Below are 17,982 nucleotides of genomic sequence, written 5' to 3'. Positions count from 1 at the left end.
GGTGCCATAATGGCCTCCATTACAAGGGATGCAGGTACCAACATGCATGCTGAGTCCATTAGTTTCAGCATAAAGCTGTAGCCTGCTCTCACTACATTCATTGGAATGGAAAGGAAAGGTATAGAGTGGGTCCGGCATGCATGTTGGTACCTGCATCCCTTGTAATGGAGGCCATTATGGCACCAAAAATGGTAAAAAGCAGAGTGGATCCAGCATGCATATGGATCCAACACTCCCTGAATTTTATGGTGGCCATTATGGCGCATAACAGGTAGTATTTAGTGTTAGGGCCCGTCTAACAGAGATCGCCTTGACGTACGGCAGACGGGCTCAGATGGTTTTGTACAAAATTCATTGGCCAAGCATCTCACTATCTAAATAAGCGTAGCATTAGCACTATCATTTTTGTGACTAAGGCATTGTTGTACATGCAGGGTGCCATGGGCGTAGGAAGCGGGGGGGACGGGGACGGATCCCCCTCAGGAAATAATGGGGGGGGGGGGACAGGTTTGATCAAATCCCCCCAGGCCAGCGGCAGTGTGTGTGTACGGCGGCGGCGGGGCAGGCATTTCCATTGTGGAAGCGAAGCGCTCATCTCCATAGTGTAGTGATCTGTTTGTATCGCCGTCCTCAGGACAGCAATACAAACAGAAGTGTCCCTTTCCTGTTCCTCTGATAGGCGGCGCGATGACGTCATTGCGCCACCTGAGCCGTACAGCGCTGGAGTCGGGACACAGGCCAGAAGAGGCCTGCATCGCATCGCTCCAAAGAGGTAAGTATAAGTGTTAATTTTTATTTTATTTTTAACTGGCAGTCTGACACATAATGGATGGGGGGGGGGGGGGCCCTGGTATTATACTGGCACATGATTAGATAATTTGGGGGGGCCCTGGAATTACTGGCACATGATTGGGGGGGGGGGGTGTCTGGTATTACTACTGGCACATGATTGGGGGGGTCTGGTATTACTACTGGCACATGATTGGGGGGTCTAGTATTACTACTGGCACATGATTGGGGGGAGGTCTGGTATTACTACTGGCACATGACTGGGGGGTCTGGTATAGTGGCACATGATTGGGGGGGTCTGGTAATACTGGCACATGATTGGGGGGGGGTCTGGTATTACTGGCACATGATTGGGGGGGTCTGGTATTACTGGCACATGATTGGAGGGGGGTCTGGTGTTACTGGCACATAATTGGGGGGTCTGGCATTACTGGCACATGATTGGGGGGGTCTGGAATTACTGGCACATGATTGGGGGGGTCTGGTATTACTGGCTGATAAGAGGCACTGGGGGCTGCTATGAGGCATGGGGCTCTTATCTGAGGTCTGATTGGGGGTCTGATTGATGGTCTGATCTGAGGTGTAATGAAAAATATTTTTTTCTTATTGTGCCCACTTCCAGCCCGGAGCCCAGCTGCCCAGAGCACTGATCCGGAGCAGCTTGGAGAAAAAGGCCTCACAGTCTCCCACACTCCTTCTGCCCGGCCAATCCAATATAATTTCTGTGACCTGATAAACAATGAACTGTTCCTTTTGCATATTTTTTTTGTTGTGAGATTTTTCACACACACACTTAAAATTTAACTATATAAACAACTCGCAGTTTACTGAATAAGTATATACCAGGCGAGCAAAAATGCTGTCCCCCTCCAGATTTTTTTGGGTTCCTACACCCATGCAGGGTGCTGCTGCATTGTCTCTTTTTTCCTCTAGGTCTTTGCCATGGCAGCGTGCAACTGCGCACTGGGAGGTGCTGATTACTAGGACAATAGCGCTACATTGTGCGGCCCACTCATTGGGACCGCACGCTATGTGAGGACTCAGTAGAGCATTGGAACCTGAGAATGGTTTAAAATGTAATGGGGAGAGAAGGATTACACCACCGCTGGTTCTATAGACTATCGGTCACGTGGTATACCGCATACTATAGTAGCACTATACTTAGACGAGATCACAGAGTAAATACAAACTAAAAGCCCCTAAAATATAAAAACACAGACCAGACCTAAAATACAGGCTCCAGACCCCAAAATAAATACGAACACCAGAGCATACCTCTGAATGAAAACAGAGCTCAGACCAGACCCCTGAGTAAATAGAGGCACCAGAACAGACCCCTGAATAAATACAGACACACACAGAGAAAGCTCACAGCCCCCACCCTTCTGTGGAGCTTTGCAGTTATATTTACTGGCTTCAGGATCTTCACAGATGGTCATGTGGACCATAGATCCTTCAACAGTGAAAGGTCCAGTTTTATTGCACTTTTTTGCAGCAATTTGGGGCAGAAAAGAGGCAAGCCTACATTAAACCCTCAATGGGTTAAAAGGGTTTTGAGGGAATTCACTACTGATGGCCTATCCTCAATATCTGATCAGTGGGGGTCTGACGTCATCTGTTTGAAGAGGCCTCCTCATAGCATGCCGAGCACAGCACCATATACTGTATAGTGGCTGTGCTTGGTACTGCAGCCAAGGCCATTCACTTGAATGCATATAGACCATTTATCCAATGAACGTGACATTACTGGCCTAGGTAGAGGCTGCAGTTCTCCAGGGCCTCTTCAAACAGCTGATCAGCGGGGTCCCTTGAGTCAGACCCTCCACCATTCAGATATTGATGACCTTCCCTGAGGATGGGCAATCAATATAAAAACCCCTTTAAAGGACTTCTGTCACCCCACTAAACTGTTTTTTTTTTTTTTTTTTTGTGTACTTATAATCCCTATACTGCGATTTATCCATACATAATGTGATTAATCATTTTGGTTCAGTAGATTTTGCGAAAAACGTACTTTTATAATATGTAAATTACCTGTCTACCTACTTGCTGGTAGCAGCCGCGTCCTCCTATCATAATGACGCCCCCTCCGTATGTTGATTGACAGGGCCAGGGAACGGGATTGTTCTCTGCTGGCCCTGTTTGCATTCAAAATCTGGCGCCTGCGCCGTACCTGTCTTCAATCGGCGCAGGTGCACTGAGAGGCGGACGCTCGCTCGGCCGGCGGACGCTCGCTCGGCCGCTCCATCCTCAATGCGCCTGCGCCGGGTGTAGATGTGACGTCATCGGCGCAGGCGCATTGAGGATGGAGTGGCCGAGCGAGCGTCCGCCTCTCAGTGCGCCTGCGCAGATTGAAGACAGGTTCGGCGCAGGCGCCAGATTTTGAATGCAAACAGGGCCAGCAGAGAACGATCCCATTCCCTGGCCCTGTCAATCAACATGCGGAGGGGGCGTCATTATAATAGGAGGATGCGGCTGCTACCAGCAAGTAACCGCCCTACTTGCTGGTAGACAGGTAATTTACATATTATAAAAGTACGTTTTTAGCAAAATCTACTGAACCAAAATGATTAATCACATTATGTATGGATAAATCGCGGTATAGGGATTATAACTTAAGTACACAAAAAAAACACAAAAAAAAATGTTTAGTGGGGTGACAGAAGCCCTTTAAGGTAATTGTGATTACAGCCCTGGTCCTAGGTGAGAATCAGAAACTGCGGTTCTGTTATTCTGCATTTTGCAGTTGAGTTTCTGCAAACCTGGCCCTGATGTGGCAGCTCATAGATATGATGCAATTTCTATAGGTGACCTGGGCCTCATAAAAAGGAGGAACTCTCTCCAATAAAATGTAGTTATTGTCATCTCTTTGGTTGTGGTGCAGCAAAGGCGCAGATGGGTTATTCACTCTCTAGACAAACACATAAAGTGACAACCTTCTTGATTTACAGCCACCCAGACAGCAAATCCTGCTGAGTCTTTAGATAATCCTACACATATTAGGCGACACAATGTCCGGAAAAGTTTTGTAAAGTAATACGGAACTTTTCTTTACCTGAGGCAGTGCAACGCAGTAATCCCATGATTTTATTGACATTAAAACTGCAGAACACAAAGAACCTTTATGAGCTGAAAATGTCAGTTATGGCATAGTAGAGAAACCATTATTATGCATGCCCCCCTCAATCACCCACTTTGCCAGTTGCGGAGGTGTAATTTGGAGCTCCTAGGTCCAAAAGCAAAATCTGGACCTTACTAGGGGCAGATTGGCCATAGACTCTACAGGGAAATTTCCAGGTGGGCTGATGCCCAGTGGGCCGCCTGAGTCATCCTCATGGCCACCAGCCAGGTAAGTAATTATCTGTCCCTACTGGGGGCGTCAAGTAGTTATGTACCTGGCTGGCGACCAAAGATACCCTTCTGATTCCTGAATTCAACTGAAGTAGGAGGACATGGAAGAACGTGGCAGCTGGTGCTGGCCACCACAAAATAGTATTTTTGTGCTGCTGGGACATTATTTTGTTCCGCATTGTGGTTGTTGCTGCTGCTGGGGCAGTTTATTGTGTTACACTGAGATATTTTGCTCTACCGGGGTGGTATTTTGTGCTGCAATCAGGGGTGCACCTAGCCTTTCTGCTGCCTGAGGTCAAAACTGAAACGGCGCCCCCCCCATGCTAATTTCTTACTCCTTTGCCACAATGAAAGCACTCATTGCCTATGGCCCTTCCGCTGACCCCCTATTGCCCCTACCTGGTGCTGTTTGAGGCGATCGCCTCACCTGGCCTTGTTGGTGGTGCACCCCTGGCGGCAATATGGTCTTGCTGGCCCAGTCTACTTGTGTTAGCCCTGCCTTCTGTCAAACTGGACTCACCTACATGGGGCCACTTTTCATAATACTAATACCTCTATTATAGCTACAGCCCTGCCCAGGTGACATATGGTGGAGGCCCATGTTGCTCTGGAGGTTGACGTAGCAAAGCTATATTAATATATAATGATGATGAGGTTTACACCAATTTGCAATTACAATGAATATCTTATGGGTATGTTTTTTTTTTCTTTAAAAAATTAGTGCCATTCATGTCCAAAGGCTGTTACTGGCACTGCAGCCCATCTGGATTCACTTTTCTACAGCTCATCTTGCACCATATGAACTAGTGCAGCGACCGGGTGCGCAGGGGAAACACGTGAGGCACGGTGGGCTGATGGGGGTAGTAGTTAATTTACTCACGGTTAGCGGAGCCTCCCTGGGCCGGCATGCAGTGATTGGAAGAACGGCACCAGTTCCTTCTGGGCACTCTCTGTTTGTCCAGGGAATCCCACCAGATGGTGTTTGAGGTGCCCTAAATGGAATGGGTTTTTGTTAAGGTGCCTTGGTGGCAGGGTCCCTGGTGTTCGTGACGCCAGCACCGCTAGGTGCAAAAGAAAAGTAATAAACTGAGTCCAGACCTTGTGTGAAGTTCAATAGCAGCTTTACTTGAATAAACGTTTCTCCAACAGTTTACAAACTTTATCTTGGCTCCAGCAGGCATTAGCATTAACTCTGGCAGGCAAACTCCTCTCTGCTACATCTGTTGCTCTCTGGCTCTGCTGTACTGACAGGCTCAAATGGAATCTTTTCTTTCTGCTTTCGGCTGCAACTTCTCTCTCTGTAGTCTGACTCTAGATTAATCCAGGGAACTATACCTCCTGGTTGATGAGGCTCCAAGCTGTGGCCTCCATATCCAGCAGAGCTGAAGGTGCTCTAGCTGGCTAGGCAAGCCACGTCCAGCAGTGACGTAGATCTGCTTCCTCGCTTGGCAGGGAGTAAAAAACAAAACTTTCCCCTAGAAGGTGATAAGCTAGACTGACTCCTCACTAACTAGTCTCCTCCCTTCCTTAGAGAGGGAGTTTAGAATGGAAAGAAGGGTTCCATCCTCTGCAAAGTAAAACTGACATGTTTGCTGCCACCTCTGGTGAACTAGGTACATTACATTTGAACATAACAGTTACAAGAAATAGATAGGCACATTGTGACGGACCTGAAATAAATACACAGATGAGATGGAATTAGCCTATAGGAGACAGTCGCGGGGTGCGGAAGTGGTAATGGCACTCCGGGTCATTACACTAGTGTGATGCAATTTATATTTTTTTGCATACTTACATTTGTGTTGCTAAACTTAAGCCTTACCCCTGGGTAAACCCCAAACTCACCCCAGAATGGGTTGGGGCAAGCTAAACTTGCTAGGAGTGTCTCTGAGAATTTGGGACTTCTGGCAACAATGGACATAATTCATTCTGGTTTTGGCATAGAAAAGTCGCAAAACCATGCGTTTTGTGGCTTTTCAATGCCATTGCAACTTTTCTAGTCGAAATAGATTTTTTCAGGCTGTTTCTAGGCAAATTTTATGAAAAGGGGGCATGGTAAGGGCAAAGGGTCGATGGGGCCATGGACCCCAGCTCATTCATCATTATTTCTATTTACGGCAGAAACTGGATCTTTTTGGCAAACTTTTGCCGCAGATTCGGTTGCAAAGGGGATTTGCGGCCGAATCTGCGACTGGATTTACGTCCGAATCTGCGATTTTTCCTTACTTAGGGGCATCAAGCGTCAGCGGACATGGACTAAGACCGACGTCTAAATCACTGGTCTTATTAAATGCTCCCCTATATACCTTTCCCACTCACATGGAGCAGATAGTATAGTTAGGACACAGATATAAAATTATCGTCCTATAGTGAGACAAGGAGCGAGAGAGAGAGAGTCCTAAGAGTCCTAGAGTGAAAAATGGGCCACAATGACACAATGGAGTAGATTTATCAAACTGGTGTAATGGAAAACTGGCTTAGTTGCCCATAGCAACCAATCAGATTACACCTTTCATTTTTCAGTGCTCCTTTGGAAACTGAAAGGTGGAATCTGATTGGTTGCTATGGGCAGTTTTCTTTTACACCAGTTTGATAAATCTCTCTCAATGATTTTATACACAGCCTATAGCGATATGTGGAGTGCAGTCATAACATATAGTTCTATACAAGACAAGAAGCACCATAACTTTTTCCAGAGCCTTACAATCAGATATGGAGCACCAAAATTATATATATATATATATATATATACATCCCCATAGTAACACTTGGAGCTGTTGTTTTTCTGCAAAAATAAATAAATAAAGAAAGAAAGAAAACACAGGTGCAAAAAAAAAATGCTTAAAAAAAATAGCAAAGAGCCACAAAAACATATGCGTGAATCCTAGTAACAGTGCCCCATTAAGAATACTGAATCTCTACCTTGGAGTTACATTATACATAGGTGCATGGCCATAGAGAATGCACCAATACTGTTCCTACATCAGGGAATTGCTGGTTAAGCAGTTTAATGTATTTATAGCTCCCTAAATAGCATTGCTCTACACGTGTAGTAGTGATCTTCTTGTGTCCTGCAAGGATTCCAGCAGCTAATTCTTGGTTGACGCTGCCTGTGTCTTCACACCTCTGTTTACCTACCTCTAGGAACCTTTCCAACCATTGGATCATGTTTGCCTTTCTGACTCAGGGTAACTAAATTTGTGTCTATGGGTGTGGACTGTGTTAGAAGTTGCAGAGTTGTGTCAGCTTGTCTGTCTGAAAGGAGGTTCCTCCAATTACACGTGTGACTCAGTTTACGTGACAAGTTACGAGAGCGGTACAAAAATACCACAGTCAAGAACTGCGTGGGATGGAGAGACCTTGGATTGTTTAATGGTGTCTTTTAAAAATATCTATTGCCAATCTCTATCCTCCTAGATCACTACACAGGAATATGTTAAAAGCTCAGGTCTGTGCAATGTACAGGAACCTGAGATAGCCTTTATGCTGCCCTCACTGAAGGCATGGACAACTGAATGGTTGCAGTATGGCCGGCTGCACCTCAATCCCGCCAGCTGCAGCCGATAACCGTATGAGACACTGGTGTGCATGGCCTGCATCGTGTAGCTTGCCACATGGCAGGGGACCATTAGGCGTACCCTAAGGGCAGTATAAAGTAGTGACAGACATGCTGATTTCAGTAGTCTGTCATGTATTTGGTTATGTAAAGTTGTTACCGAGAACTTACTGTTTTAACCTGGCAGTATGAGCCGAAGAGTCATGCACTGCATGTGAAGAGTCACGCACTGCATGTGAAGAGTCACGCACTGCATGTGAAGAGTCACGCACTGCATGTGAAGAGTCACACACTGCATGTGAAGAGTCACACACATTCGGTGAAGACTCACACACCGCGGGTGAAGAGTCACACACCGCGGGTGAAGAGTCACACAACGCCGGTGAAGAGTCACACAACGCCGGTGAAGAGTCCAACACTGCGGGTGAAGAGTCACACACCGCGGGTGAAGAGTCACACAACGCCGGTGAAGAGTCACACACCGCGGGTGAAGAGTCCAACACTGTGGGTGAAGAGTCACACACAGCGGGTCAAGAGTCACACACCGAGGGTGAAGAGTCACACACTGCCGGTGAAAAGTCACACACCGAGGGTGAAGAGTCACACACTGCCGGTGAAGATTATGCAAAATTGTCGGGCGGCACTGCGTTGCGATGTGGGTGCTCGGTCAGCGGGTGTCATCCCAGATAAGTCGATGAGAGAAAACCGGCACTCCAATAAATTGCTGAATGATTCTTTTTATTAGTCACTCATGAATACAGTGACGCGCGTTTCGACACGTACATGTGCCTTTGTCAAACAGTGAGTGTACAGCTGATTGCAAAGAAACAAAGGAACAAGGATTTAAATAGCCCGCCCGAGTCACATGACCTCAGCGTCACGTCACCAGGGAAACAGTGGGCGGTAACAAAACAAGTGAAAAAAATATACATAGTGACTATGCAAATTCTGTAGTTCCTCTCCGTAGTCGGGTTATGGAAATTTCTTAGTTGCACTGTGAAAAGTTATAAATATGCATAATAAGACAAGAGAAGATATCAAATTATCCTGAAAAATGATATGCACAAAAAGAAAATTAATCATAAAAAGCTTGTCATAGCATAATCCCGATTTAACCCCTTGGGTGGGTGTTAATTTCTACAAACCAAAAATTCTGTGAATCCAATATGCCTCTAGTTTGAGTAGCATATCAGCTCTATTTCCCCCACAGTCTGGGCATTTCGGCTCTATGTCCCAACAGATTGAAATGGTATGGGATGGGTAACAATACCTTTTGTTGTGTATAGTGGACTTATGCTTGCCAAAGCGGTCCTTCATGCGCATAGTAGTTTCCCCTACGTAGCAAAGACCCCACGGGCATTTCAATAAATACACAACAAATGTACTATTACAAGTAAAGTGTCCTTTCGCTGGGATCTGCTCACATGCGGATGTGAGATATGTGGTCCCTTAATAACACTGGAACAGTGAATACAATTGAGACAGGGAAAGGTGCCTTTTTTTTACTGCCGGTGAAGAGTCACACACTGCGGGTGAAGAGTCACACACTGTGCGTGAAGAGTCACATACTGCTGGTGAAGATGTCACACACTGCGAATGAAGAGTCACACACTGCCAGTGAAGAGTCACACACTGCCAGTGAAGAGTCACACACTGTCACCACCAGATCTTTGAGAAGTTCTGATAGACGTTCTTCAGTACTTCCTGCATGATCTTCTTTTGTTTTGCTTTTGTTTTGACATCTCTCCTCCCTCTCCCAGCTGTCATCTGTTAGCAGTGATTGCCTCCCTATATATCTCCTCCCCATACTGCCTCACCTGGCGGTTTATACAACTTCCTGGACTGTGCTGATGCTAGAAGCTGCTGCTACTGCTGCATCCACAAGATAAGTCTGTTCCTTTATTTCTGTTTTCCTGTGGTCTTGATCCTAGATGACCCTGACTCCCTCCGTATTTAGTGTAGGGAGCCGGTGGTCGTGTCCCCTCACTATTATAGGGTGTTCAGGTGTCATACAGTCGAGGAACGAGGGTATGCAATTATCTACCATAGAGATTTTTGCATAGGCTGAGCAGTTAGGGAGAGTGCTAGGGCTGTTACAGGGCTTACCCTCTTGTTCCTTAGTTTTGGATCAAGTCAGTCGGATCTTCATTTGTGTCTTCTAGTTTTCTGCAACACCATCCGTGACACACACTGTGTTTGAAGAGTCACACACTACTGGAGAAGAGTTACACACTGCCAGTAAAGAGTCACACACTGCCGGTGAAGAGTCACACACTGCTGGTGAAGAGTCAAAAACTGTGGGTGATGGATCTGTTCACTGCCGGTGAACAGTCACACACTGCCGGCGAAGAGTCACACTCTATCGGTGAAGAGTCACACTCTATCAGTGAAGAGTCACACACCACCGGTGAAGAGTCACACACCGCCGGTGAAAAGTCACACACCGCCGGTGAAGAGTCACACACCGCCGGTGAAGAGTCACACACTGTGGTGAAGAGTCACACTCTGCCGGTAAAGAGACACACATAGTCGGTGAAGAGTCACACACTGCTGGTGAAGGGTCACACACTGTGCGTGAAGAATCACACACTGCGGGTGAAGGGTCACACACTGTCGGTGAACAGTCACACACTGTCAGCGAAGAGTTACACTCTATCGGTGAAGAGTCACACACCGCCTGTGAAGAGTCACACGCTGTGGGTGAAGTCACACACTGCCGGTGACGAGTCACAGTGATTCATGAGCTCCATCTCCCTCCCCTAGCCACTGATGATTGACAATTTTCATCTAGGGATAAAACTGTCAATCCTTACCATGTGGGCGAGGAGAGAGGGAGCTTATCCAGACTCTTTTCATATTCTGATCCTTCTTTTCCCTGACATCATCTATCAGTGGAAATCATTCAGCAATGTGTTCTAGCAGAGGATAAGCCACCACCAGAGGTGTCTGACAATGGCTTATTCCCCTCTATACTTTGACAACCAGGGGAGTAGGTAGGAATTGCTTTTGGACACCAAATATTTGCTGTTGAAAAAGTGGACACTCATGAGACATGACAATAAGATATGCCATACATGTCAGATAGGAGTGGGTAAAGTGCAGTTATCTCAGGAACATGGTCCTGAAGTTAATGGAAAGAACAACGTACTTACATGGTGTACTCTTCATTCACTGCAATGGGATTTTGTCTAGCGATCAAGGTTGGCTATTTTCAGATGACCCATAACAGTGAATGGAGTGCAAGCCTTTCAAGTCCAGCCGTCCTTCCATTCACCAGGAGCACACTGCATGCACAGTGTGCTCTCTGGTCATTTCAAGGACCCTATGTTTGAGATAGGAGGGGGTTCTAGAGGTGGGGTCTGCACCTATCAGACATTTATGGCATATCCTATTGATATGGCATACATTTCCCAGGTAGGGATACCTCTTTAATGAAAAGGACATGGAGCTGTAAAAAAAACAACAGGCCCTTCTGTCCTTGTGTGTCAAAAACTTACACCATAATGGGGGATCAATTTGATCTTTGCTATGAGTTCTCCTTTCTTCTACGTATGCCAACGACATTAAATATATGGTCCACTGTCTTTCACTCTTTTTAAGACATCTCGATCCTATGGCTGTCCGAACATGACTTGAAATTTTGATTGAGCAAAAGGACAATGGGGGTGCAAGAGTAACTTCACTCATGGCAATCATTGCCCTGGTAGTCACGTACCAATATACTCCTTCAGTAGATTGGGAGTCAGGAATGTTACGATTCACGTTATACAGATGCGCAATACTGCACCATGAGCCCATATTATACCTATTTGTGCCATGAACCTACAGAGAGGTTTTTCAGACATGTTGTGTTATATAGGTCTTCTCCCCATAGAAGCATTGCATCATATGGCGATGCACAAAGAGAGTACAAACCAGTAGGGACTAGGTAGGCCATACAAAAAAAAAAAATTGAATCTTATTGGTTTTTATGGGTAACATCTCCACTTTTCCATTGCTCTAGTTTTGATAAATTTCCCCCATTCCGTTTATCTTTAATAAAGACCACCATGAACATAATACCTAGGCCAAGTCCTGTAAAAGTTCTGCATGTGGCTTAACAAAGGGGAGTACTCTGTTAAACTATTTTTTATCTTGACAACATCCAGGACCATTGCCAGCTACTGGACAAATGATGCAAAGTCAATTGTGAGACTCCTTAGCTAGGCTTCTTGTGTTATAAAACTGCAGAATTAATTATAAGGCCCTGACAGAAGAGACTGATCTCTCTGTACTTAGCAGGTGCCAAAAAACAGAGTCTTCACTAATTCAGTATAGCTTCACGATCTTGCGTTAGTCCTATAAAAGGAATCAATTTATAGTAACCGAATACTGATGAGACAAATAAGATTCCATAAAAAATGTTTTTGCCATGGAATGTGCAACTTTTCCAACAGGGAAGATTAGAGGAAGTGACTCAAGATTGACCATATCTAGATTGAGAGCTTCACTTCCTTCTTAGACGGGAGTCACTTCCTGTATTTAACACGACCTCCGGTGTGGAGTATATATAACTTTATACAATTTTATTTATTTTTATCACTGTGAAGATCAAGAGTAGGAAAAACAAGATGCATTTTCAGGAAGTAGTTTTTATAGACGCTGTCTAAGATTTAATTTGCTCTCTCTATTTTATTTCCAGTACCTAAGCTAAGCTCTCTCTATCTACAATGCATTCGGAAAGTCTTCAGACCTCTTAAAGAGGTTCTCTGGGCTTTTAATATTGATAACCTATCCTGAGGATAAGTCATCAGTATCAGATCGGCAGGGGTGCATCTGTATAAAGAGAAAGTGCACGCAGTATGCACTTGCCGTCTCCCTTCTCTCTTCCTACTCGCTGCTGTATTATCTATGGTGAGCAGGAAGAGAGAAGGGAGATGGCTCACCCGCACTGCGCACGCTTTCCCTTCATGCAGCTGATCGGCGTGGGAGTCGGGTGTCGGACCCCCGCCAATTTGATATTGATGACCTATCCTGAGGATAGCCCTCAGAACCCCTTCAACTTTTTCACATGTGATGTTGTAGCCTTGTTCTAAAAATTTTTTTAAAATTGAGTTTTCCCCATCAATCTGCACTCAAGACCCCATAATAAAGCAGTTAGAAAGAATTTTAAATATTTTTGCAAATCATAAAAAAATAAAAATAAACTAAAATATCACAAGGACATAAGTATTAAGACTCCATGTTACGACTTGAAATTTAGCTCTGGAGGCCTCCCAATTCTCTCAATCATCTTTAAGGTGTTTCTACATCTTGATTGGAGTCCACTATGGGGAAATTCTGTCGGTCTCACAGCTGACAATAAATATCAGATTAAAAACCAAGCCATGAGGAGGAAAGAACTGCCTGTAGAGATCAGAGACAGGATTGTGTGGAGGCACAGTTCTGGAGATGAGTGAAAAAAAATTCTGCTGCACTGAAAGATCCCAAGAGCACAGTGGCCTAAATAATTAATAAATGGAAGAAGTTTGGAACAACCATGACTCTTCCTAGAGCTGGTTGTCCCACCAAACTAAGTGTTAGGTCAGCGGTGCCTGTCCATCGCTGCCCTGCTACCAGTGATGGCCAGTTCGCAGTGTTCGTCTGCGAACAAATGCGGACTGCTATCTTGACGCACAAGTCCGGCGATGCACAGGTAAGCCCTTAACTGTGCCTGTGCTGCGAGCCGGTCTGAAATCAAATGCGGTCAGCGGGAGCAGGCAGTTCCGAGAACAGCCGCCGGGGCCTTCATCGGGCTGTTCTCGGAACTGCCTGCTACCGGTGACCGCATTTGAAACTGGCCATCACTGCCTGCTACTTACCATGACATCCTGTGACCTCTACAAGCAGCTGTCTCCACTAGTCCAGTCTCCATTTCATTGGGGTGCATTCACAAGACTGTATATATTTTTTGGTCCGCAGCCTCAAGCCTCTTTAGTTCCGGTCACCAAAATGGATTGACTTGAGGGCAGGACACATCAGATAACATTCTATGTTAACCATATGATTGGGCAAAGTGAACATAGGGTGTGTTTGCCCAGCCAAAGTTTTAAAATACCCACCTAGTCATGTGTGGGCAGAATATGTATGTGGGGCCATTAGATGACATCAGGAAACAGCTCCCTGGATGAAAGGACTATAAGAAAATGCAAATTCATTGGCAGAAAAACATGACCCACATCTTTAGGGACGTAAGTTTAGTTTTTTATGTAAACCTTTTTTCTTTTATCTACAGTAGCTTTGTATTGTCTGTAACTTGTATGAACTGTTGTTAAATTATATTAAACCATTAAGTTTAACCCCTTCAGTACCAAGCCACTTTTCACCTTAAAGGGACACTGACAGGCCGTTAGAGCATATAAAGTGACATACAGTATATTCTTCTATTGGTCTTAATATGCTTAATTAAACTATACCATTATGACCCCTCGCTGCCTTTCCATTACTTATAAAAAGTGTTTTTTAGCAATATGCAAATTACCTTACTTTGTGCCCAAGGGGCTGTCCCTCATTCAGTTCTGTGCCCAGCCGCGCCCCAACTGCCGTCTCCTAGTGCCGCCCAGCTCATTAGTATTTACTGCACTGGGCAGCTTTTTTTTCTCCCGACACAGCGAAATTCCGCGCATGCCCAGTATTATCTTCTACTGGAGCTGAAGGGTGCCGGGGACCTTATCCGGCGCAGGCACTGAGAGACAAGATGAAGCTGATGCCAGGAAGATAATACTGGGCATGCGCGGTATTTCGCCGCATCGGGAGAAAATAAAGCCGCCCAGTGCAGTGAATAATAATGAGCTGGGCGGCACTAGGAGACGGCAGTTGGGGCGCGGCTGGGCACAGAACTGAATGAGGAACAGCCCCTTGGGCACAAAGTAAGGTAATTTGCATATTGATAAAACACTTTTTATAAGCAATGGAAAGGCAGTGAGAGGTGATAATGGCATACCGTATATACCGGCGTATAAGACGACTTTTGAGCCCTAGAAAATATTTTCTAGAGTGGGGGTTCGTCTTATACGCCGGGTATGGCGGGCGCTGCAGTGCCGGGACGCCCGAATTATCAACAGAGAGAGCCCGGGCTATTGCCATGCATCCCCAGCAGCTGAGAGCTGCGATGTAACCCACGGCATATGCCCCCCCCTGCACTGTACCTTGTATACCGCCCCCTGCTCTGTACCTTGTATGCCTCCCCCCTGCTCTGTACCTTGTATACTCCTTGTACCGCCATCCTCCCGGCCGCTCGCATCTCGCTCCTACGCATGTGCGGGATTTTTATGCGGCGAGCGTGGATACACGGGATCCTCACGGCCGCTCGCATGTCGATCCTGCGCATGTGCGAGATCTCCGTGCGCCGTATCTAAGTGCGGCGCAGATGTGCATATGTGCATCGTTATCTTCCTCCTATCACTATCAGTTCCAGTTTGGTTGACAGCATGGCAGCTCCCATGGGTTTATTGTATTTCCCTTGCTTTCAGCTTAAGAGTGAATTAGGAAAAGAACAGCAATGAAGCGTGCGCAGCATAGCGGAATGCACCATTGACTTGGGAGGAAGACTGTAGGCAGAGCAGGGGTTAAATGTGGAGAAGGGCTAGACGGGAGTTAGAGTGGGGGCGGAGTCAGGGAACGAGTTCGCGGGCAGTATATAGAGAGAGGGAAGGAAGTGTAGGAAGGGGTGAGAGTGACCAGGTGAAAGTTAGGGATGGCGGAGTTTGAAGCATTGATGGCGGCGGTACGGGACGCGGTGCAGCAGCACGGGACGGCGTGGTTGCAGGATCAACTGCGAGTGGCCCTGCATGCGGCTCCTACCTCTGGAGGATCGGGGGAGGTGAGGACTAGGACGCGCCATTCGGTCCCTCCAGAACGGCTCAGCCCTGAGGCGACTCCACGTGTGAGGAGAAGGTTGCAGAGTCCCTCCTGTTCCCAGCGGCGGCGACCGGACGGGTCGGCGGTCTTGCCAGTGCCAAGGCGCAGCGTGCGGAGTTCGGCGAGAGAGGAGCGGGCGTCCCCTGGGCCGGTCTCCCAGTCTGGGAGGAGGACTTCTGGAGCGGTAGTGCCACGGCGGATGGCGGGGGCACGGGGTCGGCAGCTGTTGGCGGACTCACCTGCAGCTACGGGGGGGTGTCCTTCCTGCGGGAGGCGAGACGGCCGGGCGGGAGCTTGCTGAGGCCCGGGCAGAGGTGGACGCAGAGAGAGGATCGAAGTCGGGAGTGGCATGGCCACGTGAGGCGGGAGGTGCGGCCCGGCCTTCAGTAAGGAGCAGTCAAGAGCGGGGTGTGCCGCGGCCCCTAGTGGTGGGCCGGCGGCACTGCAGTGAGGACTTGGAAGTGGGGGTTGCAGGGCCTGTTCCCCCGGGACAGAGGTCTGGCCGGTCCCAGCAGAGGGGTAGAGGTACTCGCGCTGGGGACCCGGCAAGAAGAGATGTTGCGGTGCCTGGGACGGGATTGTCCTCAGGGTCATCGGTTCGGCTGGGAAGATTGGAGCCTGAGGATGGTCAGCACACCCTCGCTAGGAGCCGTAGCGGTGGGTCAATGTCTGAGGCGAGTCCGGAGGAGGGAGAGCTGGAAGAGGAATCTTCATCATCTATGGTGGCAGTTGGCCCGATGGAGGTGGTGGATCTGGATTCCGGGCCGGGTGTTCCTGTGGTCCAGTCTGCGGTTGCTGGTGGAGATGGCGCGGCGGCCGGCTTTCCTGCCCGGGAACGGCCAGGTGAGAAGACGACGGGGCTGGGGATGGGGGGTGGGGGGGATGTGGGTGTTATGCCAGGGCAGTTGGCGGGGTTGGGGTCGGCGGGGATAGTGCAGGAGTTATTGTCCGGGATGTTGGCCCTGTTGTCGCGGTTGGGGCAGGGGGCGTCGCCGTCCCCTGCGGCGGTTTGGGCGCCTGCTCCGAATTTAGCGGGTCCAGGGGTGGTTGCTGCTACTGGTCCGGGGGTCCAAGGGGATTCGGCCGGGGGTGCGGCTTGTGCTGGTTCTGGGGGGGCTACTGGCTCTGGGGTCCCCGGGAGTGCGGTGGTTGGCACGGCTGAGGCGGGTGCGGGGGTTGTTGGTGGGACTGTGGGCCCAGTGGTCCAAGTGGAGGCGGCTGTGGCGGCTCCCCCTCTGCGAGGGAGCGTTGCAGGGGACGGGGTTCGGTTGGCGGATGCGGCAAAGGGTGAGGTATACGTCTGTTTTGAGGGCCCACTGGGGGCCAATTTGAAGCAGGAAGTGAAGGAAAAGATATGGCGTGATGAGTACATTGAGATTTTTTCGCTGTTTCCATTGGAGAAGTTCAACTTGGATAGGGGTAGGCCGGACGAAGGTAAACGGGAGGAGGAAGAAAAAAGGCGGTATAGGCTTATACCGCGGAATTTTCAGAATTGGCTTCAGGCGTTTGCCATTTTTGCTAGTGTGATCGGGGAGAAGGCGCCAGAACATTGCTCTGCGTTGTTTTGCTATATGGACGCCATTGGTGAGGCTCATCGATTGTATGGGGGAGTTGCTTGGCTGCGATATGATGAGCAGTTTCGGCAGAGAAAAGCGGTTAGGCCCTGCATTCGTTGGGATCACAAAGACATTAGTCTTTGGATGAGGTTGATGACGGCGCCAAAAGGGAGTGCGGCGCCATTTTGGGGCGGGGCTGGGGGTCCCTCGGCCGGGGAATCACATGGGTCTGGGAGAAAAGGGTGTTGTTGGCAATTTAACGAGGGTCATTGCCGGTTCATGGCCGATTGCAGATTCAAACATGAGTGCTCCGGTTGTGGCGGAGCGCATAGTTTGTCCAAATGTTTTCGGAGGGGAAAGGGAAAAGGACCCGAGGTTGCTGCAAAGAGGAGCGACGCCGGTGAAGGTGGGAGAGATGGTGCCCTATTTAAGGAGGTATCCAGATAGGGAGAGTGCTGAGATTTTGTTGGCGGGTTTTCAGGGGGGTTTCCGGATTCCGTGTCAGGGTGTGGGTAGTGGTGCGGTTCCGAGGAATTTGACTTCGGCGTTGCGTTATCCGGAGGTTGTGGCGGAAAAAATTGCTAAGGAGGTTGCGGCGGGTAATGTTGTGGGTCCGTTCAGCCATCAGCCGTTACCGGATTTTTGGGTTTCACCATTGGGGTTGGTCCCCAAGAAGGAGCCCAATAAATTTAGGTTGATTCACCACTTGTCTTTTCCGCCGGGTGGTGGGGTGAACGATGGGATAGTGGATGGCTTGTGTTCAGTATCTTACACGTCGTTTGATGCAGCGGTGCGGTGGGTTTGGCGTTTTGGGCAAGGGGCTCTATTGGCCAAGACGGACATAGAGGCGGC

This window comes from Bufo gargarizans, chromosome 2 (genome assembly GCF_014858855.1).
Source record: "Bufo gargarizans isolate SCDJY-AF-19 chromosome 2, ASM1485885v1, whole genome shotgun sequence".
NCBI classification, from domain to species: domain Eukaryota; kingdom Metazoa; phylum Chordata; class Amphibia; order Anura; family Bufonidae; genus Bufo; species Bufo gargarizans.
The sequence above is the reverse complement of the archived record's forward strand: the minus strand, read 5'-3'. Positions refer to the sequence as shown.